Source organism: Gigantopelta aegis, chromosome 13, assembly GCF_016097555.1.
Source record: "Gigantopelta aegis isolate Gae_Host chromosome 13, Gae_host_genome, whole genome shotgun sequence".
Taxonomy (NCBI): Eukaryota; Metazoa; Mollusca; class Gastropoda; order Neomphalida; family Peltospiridae; genus Gigantopelta; species Gigantopelta aegis.
Window position 1 is genome coordinate 17,199,323 of NC_054711.1, and position 17,884 is coordinate 17,217,206.

Here is a 17,884-nt window from a genome sequence, read left to right on the forward strand (position 1 = left end):
TAGACACGGACACACATATACACACACATACACATATTCACACAGAGACACACATACACACATACACATACACACACACACAGACACACACACACACACACACACACAGGGATCGGAAGTGTACGAGGGATCCATAAGCAAAGTAGAAGTGATCTTTTATTTAGGCCCCGGAAGATGCCAACAACTGGAGGAACCAGATATTATTATTTATTTATTTTAAATTCGCTTTTCAACTAAGAAGGGCATGGGTGGCAATGCCCAATATTCAGATATGGAGGAGGGGTGGGGGGATTGGGGGCTTTGAATCATTGTTAGTTCTCCATCTATATGACTACTGGCCTGGTCTTATATAACTTTTGGAGTCTACATTCATGACTCTAAGAGTCTGTGAGACTTTAATATCATGACAACGCCATACAAATTATATGTCTGTGACGTCATTAAAGATGCAGTCTAGACTCTAAATGTTTTTATAAGCACGGGTTCAGGTCGATATATCCTTAGTTGTCTGTAGGAGATGGTCATTTCAATACAGATCTAGAGCTGATCGAAAATTTACACAGTTCAGATGGCATGCAAAAATTCAACTTTTTCAAAAAGGTTATGACTATTGTAGGTGTTTTCAAAATTAGGAACATATCCTGCCTTATCGGTGGAACTAAATTATTTCAATGTAATCTTTTATGGACATGTAATTGAAGGTATAACTGAGGTCTCCACGAGTCCCAAATATTGGACTCTAGTACTCGAGTGTCAAACTCGACCCGGACCCGAGTACCCGACTCTTACATTATATGATGATGATGAGATTAAGGAATAAAGTAAAATACTTGCATTATGCATCTTAATTCCAGCGCTGAACATGGATGCCAAATCATGTTATTGTATTGCATTTTAATTTAAAAAGAGAAACAAACGCATGATCATATAATTATTGTGTAACTTATATCGTTGATTATCTGCTGCTGAAAATATTGTCCTACATTGTCCATTGTATTATAGTTGATCATTGTATTTCACCGTGTACGGGTACTCGAATCCTGTGAACGGACTCGAGTCTTGCTAGACTCGATCCGTTCCCGAGTACTCGAGTATTCGTGGAGACCCTAGGTATAACATTTATATTTCGAAGTAAAAATTAAGAAATAATTTTGGCGGGAACCGGCATTATGCAACTTAGAGATAGAACCTTTAAGGCCGATGATTCAACGTCTACAGCACGGTCACACACCATAACTTGCACCATCGCCATGACCACACAGCCAGGTATCGGCGGTTAACTCCTAATCGCCCCTTGACTCCTATTGTTCCACGGGTCACACACAAATAAAGGTGGTTACACACTAGCCAACTAATTATCGCCGACTTATGGCAATATTGACAAAACGGCTAGAGAGCATTGTTCGCTCTTGAGAGGGATAAGTCCTGTGTGTTTGTGATGTGCTCAAAACTATCCTGTACTGACGGAGGTGTGTTTGACGTGGGAACACATGTGATATTAAAATGTTGTCGATACGTTCGCCAGTGTAGGAGGACATTGATGCGTATTGCGCCTGTTTCTATCGTGTGACATTGGTGGATTTGTTTTTCGGAGACTGAGGTTGATGATGGTGTGTGTTGGGGTGGGGTGGGGTGGGGGGAGGTAAACACTTTTGTGTTTTTCTTTCTTTTTCACTGAACACATAAATCAGGTAAATAAACCGACTAAATGAATGAAGAAAGAAAAACAAAACAAAACCACCAACAACAAATGAAGTGGCTAATCAACAAAGAACTCCGACAGACAAATAAATAAATAAATATTGATTCATTCATTCATTCATTCATTCATTCATTCATTCATTCATTCATTCATTCATTCATTCTTTCTTTCTTTCATTTCTATCTTTCTATCTTTCTTTCTTCTTTCTTTCTTTATATTTATTTATTTATTACGTTTATTCCATGTATTTATTTTTCTATGTCTGTCAGCCTGCCTGCCTGCCTACTTGACTATCTTTCATTTTCTTTCTTTCTTTCTTTCTTTCTTTCTTTCTTTCTTTATCAAATTTATTTATTTGTCATTTGCATAATATAAATTCTCGTGTTGGGGCGTCGTTAAACATTCATTCATTCATTCATTCATTCATTCATTCATTCATTCATTCATTCATTTGCATAATATAAAATACTTTGGACATACCACCCATATTATCCTGTTTGAAGTTCCATCATCATCATCGTCGTCATCATCGTGGTCATTGTCATCATCATTATCATCAATGCCATCATTACTACCATCATCGTCATCATCATCGTCACCACCACCACCACCATCATCATCACAATACCACCACCGCCATCATCATCATCATCATCATCACCACCACCATCATCATCACTATCACTACCACCACCATCATCATCATCATCATCATCATCATCACTAGTTACCACCATCGTCATCATCACCATCGTTACCAGCATCATCATTATCACTAGTTACCACCACCCTCGTCATCATCATCATCATCATCATTGTCATCACCACCACCATCATCATCACTATCACTACCACCACCACCATCATCATCACTAGTTACCACCACCATCGTCATCATCACCATCGTCATCAGCATCATCATCATCACTAGTTACCACCACCATCGTCATCATCATCATCACCACCACCATCATCGTCTTCTTCTTCTTCTTCTTCTTCTTCTTCTTCTTCTTGTTCTTGTTCTTCATTACCACCATATAATCTACATCTTTATTATCAGCCCTTTGTCCAGTCTGCTAATAACGCCTTATCTAGGGTTACAAAACACATTACTTAGGTTTCTGCAAATATACACAAGATGAGTACGTAACCTCTACAAACTCGTTGTCACGTCGTCTTCGATCGGCCGCGCACGCGTTGTTAATTGGTGAACTTTCCATTACTACGAGTTCTATCCTCGAGTCTAGTATATATATATATACACCTTATTGTCTTCGCGGTCGCTGTGACAGAAATCAATTTCCATTGGAGCCAAACTTAACAGAAAAGGAAGTGAATATGGGTTTAACTAAAAACGATATCTCAGCACAATGACAAGACATTACACACCTTAGCTTTTAATGGACAAATTGTGGGGCACTGTTTGGGATGGGCGAGAGAAAAAAACTAAAACCATTAAGCTCTTCTGTTATAACCTTATCTAGATATGCTGCATGTTTTGTAGATTAAACTAAACTTGTGTATATTTTCACAGGCAAACTAGGGTCTCTGTCTTTAAAACACTAAATGGGCGGGATGTAGCCCAGTGGTAAAACACTCGCTTGATGCGCGGTCGATCTAAGATCGATCCCCGTCGGTGGACCCATTGCGCTATTTCTCGTTCTAGCCAGCGCACCACGACTGGTATATCAAAGACCGTGGTATGTGCTATCCAGTCTGTGGCATGGTGCATATATAAAAGATCCCTTGCTAGTAATTGAAAAATGTAGCGGGTTTCCTCTCTAAGATTATATGTCAAAATTACCAAATGTTTGACATCCAATAGCCGATCATTAATAAACCAATGTGCGCTAGTGGTGTCATTAAACAAAACAAACAAAGTTTTTAACTTCAAAATACTAAATTGCCGTAGTTCAAAATATGCTGAAGTGTCGTTAAACAAACACATTACATTCCTTTCCTTTTCGATAATTTAACAAACACGCCTCACAGGTCGGTATGGATCAAACACACGCACCTTTCTTGTAAAACGGCTACCTTCGCGAAGTCAGCGAAGAATTGTCGTTCTCTCGTCCTATTCATATTTCTTTCAACAGAAGTTCAAGTCTCGTTTGAAATATGATAACGCGAGATCATCGAGATACTGGGGTCTGAAATTTGTCGGGTCACTTAAGCTAAAATATGTCTTTATTTCTATGAAAAGCGCTACAGTGTTGAGATCTTATTACACTGAAAAACTACAACCCCAGGGCCGTAGCTTCTCTAAAATAACGGGGTGGGGTAGGGGCAGTAAAAACAACAACACAACAATGCCGTAGCTAGGATTTTTTGTTTTGTGGGGGCAACTGAGTAGTTAATAGTCTAAAACTTCTTAAACAGTCAAGAAGATAATTTTCTTTAAGTTTCTATGTCTATAATGCTTTCCGGATTTTTCAACTGATTGGGGTTTTTTTCTTGTTCCATCTACTGCACCACAACTGATCAAAGGTCGTAATAATACTAAGTGTATTCCTGTCTGTGATGATTTACATATAAAAGATCCCTTGCTGTTAATGGAAAAATGTAGCGGGTTTCCTCTGATGACTACGAGCCATAATTATCAAATGTTTGACATCCAATAGCCGATGATTAATTAATCAACCAATGTGCTCTAGTGGTGTCATTAAACAAAACAAACTTTTTAATATATTTTCCTGGCTAGCATGTCTCAACACCCCCTATAAACTTCCTATTTCATAGTACAATCCCCCTTTTATAGAATTTCCAGCACACGCCCCTGCACCCCTCCGTGCCCTTACTAGGTACGGCCCTGAATCCACAGACCGTAACTAAATTTTCTTTACTCGCCCCTTATCTGACATTAAGTGTACGATGCCTGGGTTTAGTCTTCATATTAAATTTTATGTAATAATAGAATCGTAAGGCGTCTTTTGCCCGGGTCAACCACGCTTTACCGCCATTTAGTACAGATATTCTATTTATATAATAACGCTTGTCAAAAAGGTCTAAAAAAAAATGTGGAATTTTTTTTCTGGTTTTTTTTTTTGCTTCCTTTCTCCTGTTAACAACGACAAAGTATTTTACGCTTGACTTGTTTGTGAAAACTAAATCTGGATTGAGACCATTAAGCGATACAAAGTGTATTGATCAGTGGATGCCGTGTAACAGTCTATATTAAATGCATTTTAAACACACTTCGATGGTGTCGTGGTTAAGCCATCGGATATAAAGCTGGTAGATACTAGGTTCGCAGCCCAGCATCGGCTCCCACCCAGAGCGAGTTTTAAAGACTCAGTGGGTAGGTGTCAGACCACCACACCCTCTTCTTTATCCATTAACAACTGACCTACTGTCTTGGACAGACATGCCAGATAGCCGAGGTGTGTGCCTAGGACAGCGTGCCTGAACCCCACGACTGATATCTCAAACGTATGTGCTATCATTAGTAAAGTTCTTATAAAACATCCCATTCATTACTGATGCCCGATTGAATGGACCTAATGATATTTATCTTCTACATGGAAATTTGTCAGTCAGTGGTGATAGTCTTCTTGCAGGCGCGGTCAGAAAGATGTATTGTCCTGGGAAGTGACAGGTCTGTAGACAAAGAAAGGATGCATTGTGCTGGGAAGTGACAAGTCTTCTATAGACAAAGAAAGGATGTATTGTGCTGGGAAATGACAGGTCTCCTATAGACAAAGAAAGGATCTGTTGTGCTGGGAAGTGACAGGTCTCCTATAGACAAAGAAAGGATGTATTGTCATGGGAAGTGACAGGTTTCCAATAGACAAAGAAAGGATCTATTGTACTGGGAAATGACAGGTCTCCTATAGACAAAGAAAGGGTCTGTTCTGCTGGGAAGTGACAGGTCTCCTATAGACAAAGAAAGGATGTATTGTCATGGGAAGTGACAGGTTTCCTATAGACAAAGAAAGGATATATTGTACTGGGAAGTGACAGGTCTCCTATAGACAAAGAAAGGATGCATTTATCCTGGGAAGTGATAGGTCTCCTATAGACAAAGACAAGATGTATTGTCCTGGGAAGTGATAGGTCTCCTATAGACAAAGCAAGGATGTATTGTGCTGGGAAGTGACAGGTCTCCTATAGACAAAGAAAGGATGTATTCTCTTGGGAAGTGACAGGTCTCCTATAGACAAAGAAAGGATGTATTGTCCTGGGAAGTGATAGGTCCCCTATAGGCAAAGAAAGGATGTGTTGTCCTGGGAAGTGATAGGTCTCCTATAGACAAAGAAAGGATGTATTGTCCTGGGAAGTGATAGGTCTCCTATAGAGAAAGAAAGGATGCATTTATCCTGGGAAGTGATAGGTCTCCTTTAGACAAAGACAAGATGTATTGTCCTGGGAAGTGATAGGTCTCCTATAGACAAAGAAAGGATGTATTGTGCTTGGAAGTGACAGGTCTCCTATAGACAAAGAAAGGATGTATTCTCTTGGGAAGTGATAGGTCTCCTATAGACAAAGAAAGGATGTATTGTCCTGGGAAGTGACAAGTCTCCTATAGACAAAGAAATGATGTATTGTCCTGGGAAGTCATAGGTCTCCTATAGAGAAAGAATGCATGCATTTATCCTGGGAAGTGATAGGTCTCCTATAGACAAAGACAAGATGTGTTGTCCTGGCAAGTGATAGGTCTCCTATAGACAAAGAAAGGATATATTGTCTTGGGAAGTGACAAGTCTGCTATAGACAAAGAAAGGATGCATTGTGCTGGGAAGTGACAGGTCTCCTATAGACAAAGAAAGGATGTATTGTCCTGGGAAGTGGAAGTCCTCCTATAGACAAAGAAAGGATGTATTGTGCTGGGAAGTGACAGGTCTCCTATAGACACAGAAAGGATGCATTGCCCTGGGAAGTGACAGGTCTGTAGACAAAGAAAGGATGCTTTGTGCTGGGAAGTGACAAGTCTTCTATAGACAAAGAAAGGATGTATTGTGATGGGAAATGACAGGTCTCCTATAGACAAAGAAAGGATCTATTGTACTGGGAAATGACAGGTCTCCTATAGACAAAGAAAGGATGTATTGTGCTGGGAAGTGACAAGTCTCCTATAGACAAAGAAAGGATGTATTGTCCTGGGAAGTGATAGGTCTCCTATAGACAAAGAAAGGATGTATTGTACTGGGAAGTGACAGGTCTCCTATAGACAAAGAAAGGATGTATTGTCCTGGGAAGTGATAGGTCTCCTATAGACAAAGAAAGGATGCATTTATCCTGGGAAGTGATAGGTCTCCTATAGACAAAGACAAGATGTATTGTCCTGGGAAGTGATAGGTCTCCTATAGACAAAGCAAGGATGTATTGTGCTGGGAAGTGACAGGTCTCCTATAGACAAAGAAAGGATGTATTCTCTTGGGAAGTGACAGGTCTCCTATAGACAAAGAAAGGATGTATTGTCCTGGGAAGTGATAGGTCCCCTATAGGCAAAGAAAGGATGTGTTGTCCTGGGAAGTGATAGGTATCCTATAGACAAAGAAAGGATGTATTGTTCTGGGAAGTGATAGGTCTCCTATAGAGAAAGAAAGGATGCATTTATCCTGGGAAGTGATAGGTCTCCTTTAGACAAAGACAAGATGTATTGTCCTGGGAAGTGATAGGTCTCCTATAGACAAAGAAAGGATGTATTGTGCTGGGAAGTGACAGGTCTCCTATAGACAAAGAAAGGATGTATTCTCTTGGGAAGTGATAGGTCTCCTATAGACAAAGAAAGGATGTATTGTCCTGGGAAGTGACAAGTCTCCTATAGACAAAGAAATGATGTATTGTCCTGGGAAGTGATAGGTCTCCTATAGAGAAAGAATGCATGCATTTATCCTGGGAAGTGATAGGTCTCCTATAGACAAAGACAAGATGTGTTGTCCTGGCAAGTGATAGGTCTCCTATAGACAAAGAAAGGATATATTGTCTTGGGAAGTGACAAGTCTGCTATAGACAAAGAAAGGATGCATTGTGCTGGGAAGTGACAGGTCTCCTATAGACAAAGAAAGGAAGTAATGTCCTGGGAAGTGGAAGTCCTATAGACAAAGAAAGGATGTATTGTGCTGGGAAGTGACAGGTCTCCTATAGACACAGAAAGGATGCATTGTCCTGGGAAGTGACAGGTCTGTAGACAAAGAAAGGATGCATTGTGCTGGGAAGTGACAAGTCTTCTATAGACAAAGAAAGGATGTATTGTGCTGGGAAATGACAGGTCTCCTATAGACAAAGAAAGGATCTGTTGTGCTGGGAAGTGACAGGTCTCCTATAGACAAAGAAAGGATGTATTGTCATGGGAAGTGACAGGTTTCCAATAGACAAAGAAAGGATCTATTGTACTGGGAAATGACAGGTCTCCTATAGACAAAGAAAGGATCTGTTCTGCTGGGAAGTGACAGGTCTCCTATAGACAAAGAAAGGATGTATTGTCATGGGAAGTGACAGGTTTCCTATAGACAAAGAAAGGATATATTGTACTGGGAAGTGACAGGTCTCCTATAGACAAAGAAAGGATGTATTGTGCTGGGAAGTGACAAGTCTCCTATAGACAAAGAAAGGATGTATTGTCCTGGGAAGTGATAGGTCTCCTATAGACAAAGAAAGGATGTATTGTACTGGGAAGTGACAGGTCTCCTATAGACAAAGAAAGGATGTATTGTCCTGGGAAGTGATAGGTCTCCTATAGACAAAGAAAGGATGCATTTATCCTGGGAAGTGATAGGTCTCCTATAGACAAAGACAAGATGTATTGTCCTGGGAAGTGATAGGTCTCCTATAGACAAAGCAAGGATGTATTGTGCTGGGAAGTGACAGGTCTCCTATAGACAAAGAAAGGATGTATTCTCTTGGGAAGTGACAGGTCTCCTATAGACAAAGAAAGGATGTATTGTCCTGGGAAGTGATAGGTCCCCTATAGGCAAAGAAAGGATGTGTTGTCCTGGAAAGTGATAGGTCTCCTATAGACAAAGAAAGGATGTATTGTCCTGGGAAGTGATAGGTCTCCTATAGAGAAAGAAAGGATGCATTTATCCTGGGAAGTGATAGGTCTCCTTTAGACAAAGACAAGATGTATTGTCCTGGGAAGTGATAGGTCTCCTATAGACAAAGAAAGGATGTATTGTGCTGGGAAGTGACAGGTCTCCTATAGACAAAGAAAGGATGTATTCTCTTGGGAAGTGATAGGTCTCCTATAGACAAAGAAAGGATGTATTGTCCTGGGAAGTGACAAGTCTCCTATAGACAAAGAAATGATGTATTGTCCTGGGAAGTGATAGGTCTCCTATAGGGAAGTGATAGGTCTCCTGAGAAAGAATGCATGCATTTATCCTGGGAAGTGATAGGTCTCCTATAGACAAAGACAAGATGTGTTGTCCTGGCAAGTGATAGGTCTCCTATAGACAAAGAAAGGATATATTGTCTTGGGAAGTGACAAGTCTGCTATAGACAAAGAAAGGATGCATTGTGCTGGGAAGTGACAGGTCTCCTATAGACAAAGAAAGGATTGTCCTGGGAAGTGTCCTCCTATAGACAAAGAAAGGATGTATTGTGCTGGGAAGTGACAGGTCTCCTATAGACAAAGAAAGGATGTATTGTGCTGGGACAGGTCTGACAAAGAAAGTGCTCCTATAAGTGACAAGTCATAGACAAAGAAAGGATGTATTGTGATGGGAAATGATGCAGGATTCCTATAGACAAAGAAAGGATCTGGGAAGTGACAGGTCTGTAGACAAAGAAAGGATGCTTTGTGCTGGGAAGTGACAAGTCTTCTATAGACAAAGAAAGGATGTATTGTGATGGGAAATGACAGGTCTCCTATAGACAAAGAAAGGATCTGTTGTACTGGGAAATGACAGGTCTCCTATAGACAAAGAAAGGATCTGTTGTGCTGGGAAGTGACAGGTCTCCTATAGACAAAGAAAGGATGTATTGTCATGGGAAGTGACAGGTTTCCTATAGACAAAGAAAGGATCTATTGTACTGTGAAGTGACAGGTGTCCTATAGACAAAGAAAGGATGTATTGTGCTGGGAAGTGACAGGTCTCCTACAGACAAAGAAAGGATGTATTCTCCTGGAAAATGACAGGTCTCCTATAGACAAAGAAAGGATCTGTTGTGCTGGGAAGTGACAGGTCTCCTATAGACAAAGAAAGGATGTATTGTCATGGGAAGTGACAGGTTTCCTATAGACAAAGAAAGGATCTATTGTACTGTGAAGTGACAGGTGTCCTATAGACAAAGAAAGGATGTATTGTCCTGGGAAGTGACAAGTCTCCTATAGAAAAAGAAAGGATGTATTGTCCTGGGAAGTAATAGGTCTCCTATAGACAAAGAAATGATGTATTGTGCTGGGAAGTGACAGGTCTCCTACAGACAAAGAAAGGATGTATTCTCCTGGGAAGTGATAGGTCCCCTATAGACAAAGAAAGGATGTATTCTCTTGGGAAGTGATAGGTCTCCTATAGACAAAGAAAGGATGTATTGTCCTGGGAAGTGACAAGTCTCCTATAGACAAAGAAATGATGTATTGTCCTGGGAAGTTCCAAATGCGAACTCGAGACTAAAACCAGGGTTTCACCTGTCGTTTAACAAATCTCCAAATGCGAACTCGAGACTAAAACCAGGGTTTCACCTGTCGTTTAACAAATCTCCAAATGCGAACTAAAGATGAATTTGGCGAACATGTTGGGTTATTTCCCCTCTCGACCGCTGCTCCACGCCTAGTATATCAAAAGTCGTGATATCAGTTACTTTGTGAGGGTTTTGGGGCTCTTTTTTTTGTATTGCGCCCAGTTATTTGCGGCTAAGTAGGGCCTGGAGTGCATACAAACTCTTTGCTGCAAATCAAAAGGAGTAGCCTTTGTGTCGGCAGCTGGTTTCTTCTTTTATTGTTATCAAATGAAATAAGTAGTAAAATACACTGACTTTCGGGATCCTGTCTGGGTCTGTATTTTCGTGTATTAGTTTCATACGTTCCAGCAGTCAACTAAAACCAGGGTTTCACCTGTCGTTTAACAAATCTGCAAATGCGAACTCAATACTAAAACCAGGGTTTCACCTGTCGTTTAACAAATCTGCAAATGCGAACTCGAGACTAAAACCAGGGTTTCACCTGTTGTTTAACAAATCTGCAAATGCGAACTCGAGACTAAAACCAGGGTTTCACCTGTCGTTTAACAAATCTGCAAATGCGAACTCGAGACTAAAACCAAGGTTTCACCTGTCGTTTAACAAATCTCCAAATGCGAACTCGAGACTAAAACCAGGGTTTCACCTGTCGTTTAACAAATCTCGAAATGCGAACTCGAGACTAAAACCAGGGTTTCACCTGTCGTTTAACAAATCTCGAAATGCGAACTCGAGACTAAAACCAGGGTTTCACCTGTCGTTTAACAAATCTGCAAATGCGAACTCGAGACTAAAACCAAGGTTTCACCTGTCGTTTAACAAATCTCCAAATGCGAACTCGAGACTAAAACCAGGGTTTCACCTGTCGTTTAACAAATCTCCAAATGCGAACTCGAGACTAAAACCAGGGTTTCACCTGTCGTTTAACAAATCTCCAAATGCGAACTAAAGATGAATTTGGCGAACATATTTCATTACAACTTCGCCAAACGCTCGACTGATGCGATTGATCCAGGTTCGATCCCTGTTGGTGGACCCATTGATCGGTTTCTTATTCCAGCCAAAGCCTCACAACTGGTGTACCAAAGGCTGTGATATGTGCTATCATGTATGTGGGATGGTGCATTGAAAAGATTCATTGCTGCTAATCAGAAAAAGTAAGACTTTGAGTGGCGACGTCGTGTTTCCTTTCTCTATATCTGTGTGGTCCTTAAAACCATATGTCTGACGCCATATAACCGTAAATAAAATGTCTTGAGTGCGTCGTTCAATAAATAAAAAAACGCCTTTCCAAAATTATGTGTCGTTTGTAGATGTGCCACAATGTTTACTGTTTGTTTAAATGAAGCTTGAATTTAAATACAGATTTAAAAAATCAAATGAAATTCGCTAAATTGCTAATGATGTTGAGGTCTAGCTTAAATTGACAGACCCTAGTTTTTAAACACTACGACGTATTTTTCACTATTAAATCCGTGGGGGGTTTTTTATAATTTAAATTAGAAATACTTATATTTTATTATTTAGAATATTCATTTTCGTACACTTGAAGTGGTTCTGATCATCCAGATTTTTGTAATACCCCAAAATACATTTTTGACCATGCTAAAAACGCACGTTTATCTGAGAAGTAATGGTTATCTAGTCAAGGTCTAGTTATTTTTACACAGTATTTTCCCCGTTTAAACGTCATGGACTTTAGCTTCTTAATATTATAATCTGATCAAAATGTGTTCCAGGTTTGTAGATTAACTCCACTTAGTTTCCATTTCCACGTGCTGAAACTAGGGTCTGCACCTTTAAAACCTACCGGTCTCGGTGGCGTCGTGGTAGGCCATCGCTCTACAGGCTGGTAGGTACTGGGTTCGGATCCCAGTCGAGGCATGGGATTTTTAATCCAGATACCGACTCCGCAAGGCTCAATGGGTAGGTGTAAACCACTTGCACCGACCAGTGATCCATAACTGGTTCAACAAAGGCCATGGTTTGTGCTATCCTGCCTGTGGGAAGCGCAAATAAAAGATCCCTTGCTGCTAATCGGAAAGAGTAGCCCATGTAGTGGCGACAGCGGGTTTCCTCTCAAAATCTATGTGGTCCTTAACCATATGTCTGACGCCATATAACCATAAATAAAATGTGTTGAGTGCGTCGTTAAATAAAACATTTCTTTCTTCCCTTTAAAGCCTGAAATATGTATTCTAAATCGTGCTAAACTGATCAAGCATAAAATGAACTGCAATAGAAAACTGTCAGAAACCGGCTTCAGCATATGACGTAGTCGCATGGGGTTTTTTTAGTAGCCGGAAGCAAGCAACACTTCTAATTTGCATGATAGTCGGATTATTAACAAGTTAATTGAATTTTTTATCAATAAGCCAACGCTCTTGAACAATGTTTCATTACGCGTTGTTTTCCTTAAATCTAAACCTGTTTTCGTTGTCACGACTTGTCGAAACCCCATGGAGAGAAGAGGAAAATAAATCTGTCTTTGTATTTAAAGAAAAAGATGACTTTCTTTGATATCAATTAAAAAGTACTGTACAGATTTAATTAAATCCAACAGTTCTTTTCTCTTTTCTTTATGGTCACGATTCTGGTTCTGATGTGGCCTGATGTATCTTTGTATTTTAAAAAATAAGATGATTTTTTTTATCTTAACAATTATAAAAGACTGTTAGAGACTTAATTACATCCAACAATTCTTTTTTTTCTTTTTCTTTTTTGTGGTCTAGATTACAATTAAAAATACAGTACAGACGTAATTAAACCTCAGCTTTTTTCTTTCTTCCTAAGGTCATGATGTTCGTTGAGATTTGACCTGAACATTTCCTCTTTTTTCTTTAATGAAACCCGTAACGGTTCACGTGAAGCCACATAGCCACGGTCTGTTCGATTTTCTTCTCTCGCGGTATTGTAAAATTTTGAAAGGTCTGCACTGGAGTGAAAGCTCTGGGCCCCCAGGGCTAAGCTGCACAATAAAAGGCAGTTATGAAAGACCTCTGTGTAATGACGTCCATGTAAACCACAGATCTAAAGACGTGCACACATGGCATGTATAAACACTGGGCACCGGTCCGAACCCTCGTGCCGGTTTGGATTTTGCTTCAGTGACTATCAAAGTGCATTCTTGGCACTCGATGGAGACGATCTAAGGCTTGTTGTTATAAGAGGCAGGTTAGGAATTAATCAAATTTCGGATCGTGTTTTTAGACCGGAATGCCAACATTTAGGTTGGTAATGTGTGGAAAATCTCAGCACATAAAAGTGCAGCAAAATGTAGCTTATAGTTCAGCACTGGAATAAATAATGACAAAGTTAGATCTATTTTGATAAAATAAAATAAAATATAAAATATTTTTACTAGGAACGCGAAAACATGATATATCTTTTTTTATGACAGTGATTCATGAGTGCATGTCATGACATCTGTATTTATTTTAATGAGTTCTGCCCTGTGCTAGTTTTGACGTAGTAAACTAGTCTGGGAGTGGCAGTCCTCTTTGTGACGGTCAAAATGATGTAGTCCAGTAAAGGATCTCCTGGGGAGTGGCTGTCCTCCTATAGATGACACACTAGATGGAGATTCGTGGAATCAACCACTTTGCCAATTGCCCATTTGACTCTGCATTGTGTAGAGATGCGGTCTTGATCATGGATAATGGTTTTGTTATTAAGATGTTTTAAATTTTAAACTGCACACCAACTTTCGGATTTGATTGAAAAGTATACCAAGGTCATGTTCTTACTATTTATCACTGATTTTATAGTTCACATGACGTAAATAATCACTAATTTGATCAAATACACGATTTATATATTAACAAATCACTATTTATAATGACAGGTTTAAAACATAAATAATCACTGCTTTGATACATATACATGTTTTGTGTAAATAATCACATTTTTGATAAATATACATGTTTTGTGTAAATAATCACTATTTTGACCAAATACACGATTTATATGTTAAAAAATCACTATTTTAAAATTACATGTTTTATACGTAAATAATCACTATTTTGATAAATATACATGTTTTGTGTAAATAATCACTATTTTGATAAATATACTTGTTTTGTGTAAATAATCACCATTTTTACAGTACATGTAATTAATCACTTAAAAATGCAAATAATTATTTTGATATTACAAAAATGTTACAGGTGAAAACATTACTAATAGTATACAAGTTTATATCTTAAATATCTCGTTTGATAATACACATGTTTTATGCTACATTTGTATGTGTAAATGATCCATTATTTTTATACTCACAGGTTTTATATGGAAATAATCACTATTTTTATATTATACAGGTTTTGAAAGTAAATAATTACTATTTTATATACACACGGAAAAAGAAATACATATGTAATAATCACTATTTTAATATTAGACACGTTCTATTTGCAAGTAATTACTATTTTAATATTGTACACGTTTTAAAAATAAGTAATAACTATTTTGATTTTTACACGTTATATATATATATCCATCCATATATAATTACTATTTGTCATATAAAACACCATCTGTCAGTCGTTAGGTTTCGAACCTACTGCTCCGATTCGCATGACATTTGACAGTCTAGCGTCCTATCCTAGTATGTAAATAATCACTATTTTGATATTTCATACGTTTATAATTAAATATTGAATACTGTGACATTACACGTTTTATATGTAAATACTTAATATTTTTTATATTACACACGTTTGGTATGAAAATAATCATTATTATGATACTACACAAATTTTATATGTAAATAATTGGTATTTTTATATTACGCTTTTTATATGTCAATAATTACTACTAGTATCTTGATATTAAACGCATGTTCTATGTAAATAATCAGTATTTTGATACTACATACATCTCACACAAAAACATTTATCCATCGTATGAATAATAATGATAAAATAACTAACCGAAAGGAAGAAGAAATTGATTGATTCTAAGATGGAATTTCGATGTTGTTAGCTATCAGCTGTTCTTTAGTAAAATAAAATACTTATTGAAAAGAAGTCTCTGTTCACAGTTATACACTTTAAATAGAATAGATGTTTAACGACACCCTAGCATGCAAAATACATCACCTATTGAGTATCAAACTATCCAATTGAAAATAAATGTTAAGAACTTTTAGACTTGGCGTTTCGTGTATATGCTACCGGTATTAAAACAAATACTGATTACCAAAAATGTTCCAGTAATGAAATGCTTCGAGTGTGAGTTTTTTCGCTCTAGACATTGTGCCCCCACGACTGGTGTATCAAAAGTCTGTGGGATGGTGCATATAAAAGATCCCTTGCTACTAATGCAAAAATGTAGCGGATTTCCTCTCTAAGACTATGTCAGAATTAGTAAATGTTTGACATCTAATAGCCGATGATTAATAAATCAATGTGCTCTAGTGGTGTCGTTAAACAAAACAAACTTTTTTTCAGAGTGAGAGTGCAGGGATGTAACAAAGAAAGAATGAAAATTAAATGAAGGAACGAAATAAAGAAAAAGAGAGATCGAAAAAAAGGAGATATGAAAGACAAATAGATATAGATAGATAGATAGATAGATAGATAGATAGATAGATAGAGACAGACAGGCAGACAGAGATCGATACAGAGATAGATACAGAGATAGATAGACAGACAGACAGATATATAGATGAAAAGAGAGACAGAGAGACAGATAGAGAGACAGACAGAGATACATATATAGATAGATAGATAGATAGATAGATAGATAGATAGATAGATAGATAGATATATAGATAGATAGATAGACAGATAGATAGATCTAAATACACACACACACACACACAGAGAGAGAGAGAGAGAGAGAGAGAGAGAGAGAGAGAGAGAGAGAGACACACACACACACACACACACACACACACACAGTTTCGCTTTTGAGTAAAACGATTTTTCTTTTCAAAATAATTTAACAGTAAACAGAAATCCAAATTAAAAATCAAACTGTCAAAGAAATTCAGTTTAATTTTCAAATATATAACAATAGTTAATCATAGTATCTAGTATTTTAAATATTATTTTCTACAATATTTTATAAATAACATGACTGCAATTAACTTTGTTATATATATATATATATTAATACTTAGTGATGTGAAAGGTGAACATATTAAATCTTGTCATTGTAATACATGTGATAAAAGTAGCAAAATATAAGAAATGTCTTTATAATTATAGTTATTTACATCTATTTTACTATTCGTCCATCTATTCATTCATTCATTCGATTATTTTATTACGAGTTAAGCCTTCACTTACCTAAAAAAAACTATCAAAAGTGGTCTCTTTCAACAGTTGCTTGCTTAAAACAGGTCAGTTTGTACCGTCCTCATTTGGACGAATAGATGTTTTATATATTTCATAGTCTATTCCAGTATAACATAAAGAATTATAAAAACCAAAAATAGCTTATATTTACTGCATTGATAACTAGCATTAAATTAATTTTGTTATGAAATGCATCTTTTTGTTAAATGTTATCGTATTTGTCTAATTTTCAATTGCCTTGTAGATAGTAGTACATATATGTAATAACTTTTTTTAGAACGGTTACCTAATTCTAAGATACGATTAATTACCTTGGAAAATATTTAATTAAGGCAAATAATTTAAGAAATAACTTGATTTAATCTAATTTTATATTGTATAGTTATATTTGTATGGTGTTTTTGACATTTACCATATTATGTGAAAATCTCTCCCCACCATTATACTGTACATATTGTATATTGACGTGTATTTACTATGTATGCTGATGAGTTGTAAAACTTTAGGCAATAAATAGACTTGAACCTATTAGAACTAGAGAGTCCTATCTCCACTATTTGTTTTTCTCAGGATGGTATAGTAATATACATATAGTACAAGATATTACTTTTTAAAAATAAAATATGTCAGCTTAAACGGTTTTTTATAAATACTGATGGAAAGAAATAAAGGATCACACAGATAGCAACAAGAAATAATGACTGCATCAAAAATCAATTCATATTGTCAGAAGTTGATGGGGAACATATAGGCAGCACATTCAACACTACAGACATTCAATCCCACATTACAACTTGGTATGAAATACAGCCATTACTACGCTAGTTGTGAATTAAATTTAGTCTACAATTTGATGTGTTCCCTTATTTCTTTCCATCAATATGTGTTGTTTTATATATATATATATATATATATATATATATATATATATATATATATATATATATATATATATATATTATGGAATAGTACTAACAGTGACCACAGTATACGTAATTAAATTTTGACCAAAAAATGGAGATAGCACCTTATTAAACCCTGTATGTATTACAATTATCCCTTCCACAATAAAAACCATTGATTTACACTGCAGCAAAGGTCAGTTATTTTAGCAAAACGTAACGTGAAACCATTAAAAAATTACATTTTGAAACAGGTAAATAGTAAATGATAACCCAAGACTAAATCAATATTTTCAACCTACGTTTGTCTAATACGCGAAAAACAAACACGTTTACACCAATATACATATGTTATT